This window comes from Hyperoodon ampullatus (genome assembly GCF_949752795.1).
Source record: "Hyperoodon ampullatus genome assembly, chromosome: 5".
Lineage (NCBI taxonomy): Eukaryota > Metazoa > Chordata > Mammalia > Artiodactyla > Ziphiidae > Hyperoodon > Hyperoodon ampullatus.
Window position 1 is genome coordinate 91,705,855 of NC_136918.1, and position 8,790 is coordinate 91,714,644.

An 8,790-nucleotide genomic window follows, 5' to 3' on the forward strand; every position below is an offset into this window, starting at 1 on the left:
AACATTAAGCACAGACAGGAATTCAGTTGGGAACATCTTGTAGGCTGCCTACGTGGGATGTGATACTGATGGGGATCATGGTCTTCATTCTTGGGGGTTGCCACTCACACATTGTTCCTTCAACATACAGTGTACCAGACCCTTTCCAGATTGAGGGTAATTTTACTGATGGATGTTTTCTTCTTTTCTTCACACAACCCTTTACATCCTGTCTTGTCCTTCTGTTATTTGCTTCTGCTGCTGTATGAGATGTAGCACTTTTTCTCCTCTTTGAACATGGTCCAGTGACACGGTAGCATCACTGCAGAAAGGAGCCAGACTTATTCTCAGAGAACTATGTTCACACTTTTCAGCAGAAATAGCGATGGTTGTAACATACGTATTCCCTTCCTCGGATTTGAAGGCACAATCTACAGTGTTTCTTCGCTTCTTTTCTGATCTGGGGCATGAAAAACCAAGATTGAGGTTTGAACTATGAGTCTTCTGCATGGCAACATAACGTGTGTCACCGTCAGGCCGATAGGCCAACCCTGAACGGGTGATTTTATTACTGTTGTATCTGTGTTGCATGATAAACACCCCTCATCTTCCTCCTGTAGTCCTGCCTCATATTCACCTTACTCTAAGATTGAAAAGTAAAACAAAACCTACGTTTCCTACCCCCATTAGAAGAAAATTAACATTCTGACAGTTGTGATCGCCTGGAGTACTTTTAGATTATTAGATTTTCTTCCCTTGTGGGTGTGTGTGTGTATGCGCTCATGTATAAGATAGGCACATGTATCTTCTGTATGGACAACAGTGGGGTACCTACAGGAGAGCAAATGTTAATTTCATGCTTTTAGTGAAAACATTTAAAAACAAAGATCTTTATTGGGTGGACTTATATTTGATGTGAATATTTGATCACTTAAAACTTTTAAAAATTCTAGGTAATTTGCCAAGCTTTTTGACTGCTCACCAATGCCCTCTAAAAATACTAGTTATTCTTCCTGTTTGTGTAATAAGACATTCATATTTGTAGTTGCATTATTAATACTTATTTCTTAGTCCACTGAATGTCCCCACGTGCCTCTTTTATGCCAAATTACTTGTCATATTTTACGTTGGGACCAAGTGGTTTGCCCGTGGCAAACCCAAATTTATAACCTGCTGATGCCTCAGAAAAGTGAACACACTATGAAGACATCTCTTCTTAAAGAAAAAAAAAAGTTCTTCCCTAATTGTGTTCCTGTCCAAAATATTCTCATATGTAGAGGGAGCTGTATTCCTTTATACAAATTTGGTGGCTCCCTCTGCTCTTTTTCCTTCAGCAAATATTTATATTTCACTAATATTGTTTGTTCCTTTAGAAATCAGTTTTGATGAAAGGAGAGGAAAAGCAGTTGGACTTGAAAAAGATCCAAATTCCTATTCTCTATTAAGAAAAAGTCAGGTATGAAATCTTTATAGTAAACTTTTTTATGAACCAGAGTTTTACCTTTAATATGTAGTCAGCTCTCATTTATTTGGGGTTCAGTCTTGGGACTTATCCATCCTTTGTGTTCTCTTTAACACTGCCTGTCTTTTGAGGCATTCACTGCCCTAGACAACACACAGAGGTAGCAGGAGAAATACCAGATGAAGTCCACCCTTGCTGTTCCTCATCAGCTTCTCTGGAAAAGGGACCACAGCAGCAGGAGCCCTCTTACTTGGGCATCATTGGGCCAGTTCATTCTCTTTAAATTAGACTTACAATGGCAGGAAGTTTTCTGTCACACCAAATTAAAGTTGCTAACAATGTTTTGAACATCATATATCTGTTTCCCCCATAATCTGCTTTTTCACTTAGTGATCCCAATTTTTGCCATTAACTCTTCCATCTAGTTTTATTTACTGTATGTTCTCAGAGTGACACCATTTGTCATTTTGGCAACAGACCTTTCCAACCTTTTTGGCCAAATCAAATTTCTTTCTCCTTCAAAACATCCTCCCACCCTTCCTCCCTGACTGGCTCTCCTTTGCGATCTGTGCCTATCTGTCCAGCTGCCTCTTTCATCTCTTACTTACCTTTCCTAGTACTTCACGTGTCTCTGCCTAGCTTTGTTGGGTTTTTGTCTTGCCTCTTGTTCAATTAAAAAATTCCTCCATACATAGCAAGAGGCTTTTTTTTTTCTTTCCTTTGTCTTCCTGTGATGTTTTACATACATTAGACGTTCATTCCGTAAGTTTGATGACTGAGAGCAGGCTGTATTTAGACTTCCCCGTGTTTGTAAGAGGGTGAGCTAGAGAGTTTTCTTTTTAGACAAATTTCACATGCTCTGAAAACCTTAAAAGGTGATGATTTTTTTCACCTGGAAACCCCAGGACCAATCTGTTAAAATTTCTGAGAATGTCAGAATGAAAATAATGGGGCTATCCCATAGTTGGGAGTATTGCTCTTTTCGGGATGCTGTAGTCAGTTTAGTAAGTGACCAACCAAATTGTGGTTTGAGTTATAATAAAGCTTAAAAAGTGGAGAGTTTATTCCTCCTTCCCATTAATACGAATTAAGCTCTATATCACCTAGATTTCTCTTGTCCTAACATGGGTATTCAAAAACGACATCTGTGGTGTATGCATGGAATGGCATACCCCTTTATTTACCCGTTGGTGGAAACTAGAGAAATGATTGTTGGGCAACCCTTTATCTTTTTATTGTGTGTCATTTGATGGAGAGTTTGTTTAAAAACATTAGTTTTACATGTGTCATATTTTCAAAATCTCTAACTGCCATCACCCACTGGGGTCCTTTGTTAAGTCATTTTCTGTGGCTAATAAGGATAATCCAGGTAACTTTTAAGAGATGAGCAGTGAACAGGAAGTTTTCCTGCCTTTGGCTTTTGATAGCTCTTAACATTTAAGACCAGCTTTTCCATAAATTTAGCCTTTTGAGAAAAAGAGAGCATTTGTAATAAACTTCTCTGTAAGGCAACATCAGTGGAATCTTAAAAGTGTTGTTGTCAGGGTTGGTGAGAGAGGGAAGCATTTTTGTTTTTATTAAACGGAGCATTATTTACAAAAAGCCATTGCTGAGAATTAGATCCCACACCATATAAATATCCATTAACCATTCTAAAGAAAACTCCAGTGTTGCTATGTGCAAGATCCTCTCTTGGGGGCTTTCTTCCATAGCAATTAAAGGTGTGCTATTTGTCAGCCATTTTTTGCAGTGATTTAAAGACCAAAGTTGTTTTACAGCTGTGTTACCGTTAAAGGTTTTTTTTATATGTATTAAATCAATTTATCACTGTTTGAAGCTTTGAATATCTGCAATCTTTGCCAAGATACTTTTTTATTTAAAAAACATAACTTTGTAAATATTACCCTGTAATATTATATATACTTAATAAAACATTTTAAGCTATTTTTGTTGGGCTTATTTCTATTGCTGCTTCAGCAGACCACAGACGCATTACTGAGAAATTTAGTTTATCAATGTATTTTCGAGTCCATATCCTAGGTAACAATGCAAAGGATGACTTAAAATATTAATTTATAAATTCTTTCTTAAAGTATAACAATATCCAATAAGTAAACTTTTGATCAGAGCAAAGTTTTAATTAAAAGTTCTAAGCAAGTCCAATGCATTAATTTTCCCCCTGGTAGAGTGAAAACATCACTTTTCTAGTCCCGGCTGTACTCCTGACTAGCAGAGGACCTCAGCAAGACACTTACCTGCCTCTCAGTGTGCCTCCTTATCTGTAGAATGAGATAAGCCTCTTCAAGACTGAAATGTAAATTGAAATGGTTCTCCACTTTAATTGGTTGCCAGTTAGGACTATTTTGATTGCCACTGAAAGTAAACCTAAATCGAAGAAAAGTGGGATTTATTGGCTAATATAACTGAAAATTTAGACGTACAGCTGGCTAGTGGGTCTCCAAGCAGTGTCCTCAGGATCAGCGTCTCTCCAGCTTTCAGCTTTAGCCTCTCTCCTTCCTGTTGCCTTCCTTCAGAGATTGTGTGTGATGGCAGAACGACTGACCGCGACCCCAGACCCACCTTCTCCTGAGTTCAGGGAGGGTCGAGGGGAGAAAAAAAGAGTGCCTCCCCCTTTCTGAATAGTCCCACCCACCCCAGATTGCAGCTCGGGTCTCTGCCTGGGCCATGCACCTCTCGCTCAGCCACTGAGGCTAAGTATCTCTGACATCCCGACTGGGCCAGCCTGAGCCACATGTCTGTCTGGCCTGGAATGGAGATGTAGGCTCCATCTGGGGCGGGGTTGGGGTACAGAGTGGGAGTTAGCTGAAGCAAAATCAGGGGATTGTAACCAGATCAAGATGACATTAGATTTTAGGCACCTTCCTTGCAGGTATGTACTCGGATTCTGCATGGTATGTGTGATTGTAATCCATTTGAACAGAAAGTAATATTTGGCAAGAAAGTACCACCTCCTTCCTTACCTCATAGGCAATTCAATTTGTATGCATTTATGCGGACATTTTTTCACTCTCAGCAGGAGTAACTAATGGAGTTCAGAAAGCATTTAATATCCTACCTCCTGCAAGGAAAACTGTTCTGTGTAGCACAGAACTGCACTCAACCTGATTCGAACTCCCACGGAGGTGTAGGCTTCCAGATACAGCTGGATTTCATTTTTGTGCAGCAACCTTTCCAGCTCAAGGGCTCAAGTTTGACAGCTTTAGAAAATAATGGATTATGGTAACACCATCCACGTAGGACACGATTTCACCAGTAGCTCAGAGATTTCAGCACAATTTACAGTGTTTGGTGTTAGAAGCGAGACTGTGCCGGAAGTATACCCCCAGTGTTTAGTTTGAGTATTTAAGCTTCATGCTCAAGTACCCATCCATCAGATCAGAGGGAAATGAAGTGTATTTAACCCTAAGTTATGGATAATTGGATTGATTATTTAATGCCGAAGATAGCACTGCAGACTGCATAGAAGTGATCATGGATTTAATCACTAGAACTCCACTTATTCAGCAGTCATTTATTGATTTAGTCATTTGGCTGTAAGCAGCTTTTCAGCTCTGTTAATAGTCACTTGTGGAAGACCAGGTATCTTTTCCCAATTTGGTTGATGAGGAATGCTTGGTAAAGAGTCCAATTTGGAGAGAAAATGATTTATAGTTCTGAAAACTGCCATCTGATGTCAATCTGGAGGTCAGATAGCAGGTGAGTTTGGCAGATTTACAAACCTGCAGCTGCTGTTCTCTTACAGATGTTGCAGCACCATGGCATAGTAACAGGTGCTGGGAGCCTCCTCTTAAAATACTCTGATTGGGACTTCCCTGGTGGTGCAGTGGTTAAGATTCTTCCTGCCAGTGCAGGGGACAAGGGTTCGAGCCCTGGTCCGGGAAGATCCCACATGCCGCGGAGCAACTAAGCCCGTGCGCCACAACTCCTGAGCCTGCGCTCTAGAGCCCGCGAACCACAACTACTGAGCCCGCGCGCCACCAGTACTGAAGCCCACACCCCCTAGAGCCCATGCTCCGCAACAAGAGAAGCCACCGGAATGAGAAGCCCATGCACTGCAACAAAGCGTAACCCCCCTCACCGCAACTAGAGAAAGCCCGCACGCAGCAACAAAGACCCAACACAGCCAAAAATAAATAAATTTATTTTTAACAAATACTCTTATTTAATCATAGACCTGCCTTCCAAAAAAGACAACTATCATATGCCTCCCGATTTTCTTTGCATTGCCTGCAAAATTCCTCAAGGTTAAACTGACAACATAAAATCTGGTGGACTTCCATTCTAAACAAATGGATTGTTTGCAAAGTTTAAGCATATTTGTTTAAAACATGGATTTTCTCTTCCATGGAAGCGCTCTACTTATTAATTTTTAAAATAAATGGTAATTAACTCTTCAGGTCAGTCCATAAAGACTTTCTGAGTCATTTTTATTAAAAGCATTGTTTGCTGGGGGGAGTACTGTGGTTAGGCTGCATTATGGGTGAAGTGAACTTTTGTGTACATACCAATCATTGTGTAGATTCTGTGGGGAAATTTTTCTCTCATGCTCTCATGTTGAGGGCAAATGGAAAGTATTGGAACCTTTGGTTTCCCCACTGCTACGCCTCCTTCCCAGTAGTTGTAGGAATAGCTGCCGCACCGCCTCAGGCGAGCCCCGAGCTGGAACACCTCCAACTGCACCTCCCAGGTAGCTTATTCTAGGGATGCTGCTCGCCTTCTGGGGAGTTTCCACCCCCAGCTCAACCAGACCTTTCTTTAATGTAATGTTTGTAAGTCTCCTTGTAAGTCAGAGGATGCATATATTTGGTTACCCCAAGAAACCTTTCTTTATTGCAATGTTACCAGTTGTTCAATTTTCAGAGTTGAATTGGTAGGCGTATATGTTGGATTTATAAAACTTTAGCCTGAATTCAACAGGACCCATGTCTCCTCATATCTTTAGCTATATGCCTAGCTATAAACAGGGAGTGATTCATGTAACAACTATTACTAAGTGGAAGAGAAATATTTCCCTGGGTCCTATGCAGGAATATATTTGAAAGCATCAACAAGTATCAGTTCTCACTCCCATTCAAAGAAGGTTGTTAGAAAATTATGAATCTTTCTTTATGCTTTAAGCTTTAAGACGGATGGTGGGGCATTTAGTAATTGCCTTAAAATAATTGTGCTCGAAATTATACAAAACAATTTTTCAATGTTTTCAAAAGCTCAAGTTTAGTAAAATTCAGTGCTCTTGTATTAATTTTATATCTCTGAAAAAGTATTCGATACAGTCTCCCGGAAAATATTTGGCTAAAATGTTTGGCTGGAATAGTTACCAAATATCATTTTGGGGCCTTCTGGCTAGAATCATCTTCTTTACTATGTGAATAGACTAGGCTTAGTAGAGACCAGTCAGCTCTTTGCCTCCCTCCTCAAACGAACTGGGATTCTCCAAAGAGTCATAATATAAAGTGATAGGAAGGTCTCAGAACAGATTTTTCCTGAGCGACTGGGTCCCCTAAGAGGCCACTCAATTTCTTTAACAGACGTTAATGAGACCAGCGATCCCCACCTGAGCCAGTCACTTACTTATGTGACTCCTCTAGCTCCTCAAAGGATTTAAAGTGCCCCATTTGGGTCAGGTATGCTTACACAGAGAAAAGCTGCTTTCCACGATCACAACCACTTGAGCGCCTGTCACAAATAGGCGTGGGAGTGGAGGAAAGCAGGGCAACCGGTGGGTAGACAGCAACACCTTGCCTCTAAACGTCTTGCTCAAAGCGACCTCACACAGAGGCCAAGAGATTAATTTATTCATATAAAGCCCAGTTTTATATTTTTCCCCGAGAAGCAAAGCCACCACCATAATTTTCACTATATGTAGAGAACAAATTTATATTAAAAACAAAAACAAAAATACCCAAGTCAATAACATTCTAAGAACCTAGATGCTGTCCAAGTGAACCTGGCAATGACACAGGTGCGGATGGAAACATTTTACGAGGCTACCTTCTCTGGTCCTCCTGGGGATCTTTAGTCTTCAAATTGGAGATAAAAATAAGGTTTGATCTCTCAAGATGAGGAGAGAGACAGCATCATGTATTCTTCAAAAGACTCAAATAGATAATAGATTTTTTTTAAAGCTGTGGCTGAGTGTAACTTATAGTTTCAAAGGGCTTTTTTTTAAATGAAATCTTTGCAAGCAATAGTAAAGAAATCTAGAACCCCCTGGGGTGACGGTTAGAGTCCTGTCAGGGATTTAGATCTAATTATTAGCCTGAAAGTAAAGAAGAGAAAGAACCGGCCAAGTGTCAGCCTGGAAAATAATAATAGCTGGTGGTGTTCAGCAGCCTAGTCATTAGTGCCTTAAAGGATAGTTCAGCAAATTTGTTCTTACCCTGGGAAGAAGGCCACAGAGGTTTCAGTGTTTTCTGACAATAGTTCCTTTTTCTATGGAGTAGAGATGCTGCCTATGCTTCTAGATTTCATCTCTTCTGAGCACCTGGTAACCCTTGGAGCCAGCTCCCCGTGCAGGAACTTAGAGGAGCGGCAACATGCACAGAGTCAGAGCACCCACGCCCTGCGCTTCACCAGCTGTGTGACCCTGTGCAAGTAACGTAACTTCTCTGGGCCTCTGTGTCTTTGTTTTACAAATGAAGATGAAGAAAGATAATGCATGTGAAGTATTTAGCACAGTACCTGGCCCAAGGTAAGCACTCAGGAACTGTCAACTATTTCTCTTTTTCCTCTTCTTATTAAACTTTTGCCCAGAAGGAAAAAACTTAGCATGATAGTCTAGAGATGAACATAACATATACTGGAATTTGGATATACCTATGTTGGGTTATTACCAAAGAAGCAAATCAAACATAAACTGAATTGGTGTATAAACTCATATGACAATTGCTGCTACACTGCAGACCTGATTCCTCCAAGCACAGTGTTCTGTTAGGACACCTTCTGGTTCCCTCAGTGAAACAAGAGGGCAGGAGGTGACATTAGAGAAAGGCATCGGATGAGTGGATTTGCCCTTTCGTGGAAGGGAAGACAGGAGCTTGTCCTCATAGCACATGGAGGGTCTTTGGAGCCCACTTCTCCTGCCAGCAATACTCAAGTCACCCATTTATTCCTTCATGTCAGGGGCTGAGACTCAAGACTCTAAAAAATGTGTTAAGAGCAGGCCCTCTAATCACTGTAGATAGAATTTGATGGAGAATGTAGAGCTGCCTTTAGGCTAATAACTAGCAGAGACTAAATCCAAGTACACAGGAGTGAAAGTGGATGTTGAAAATACTGAGTCCTGGTAAATATTCTTTCACCAATGCAAGTATTTCAGTCAGGAGTTT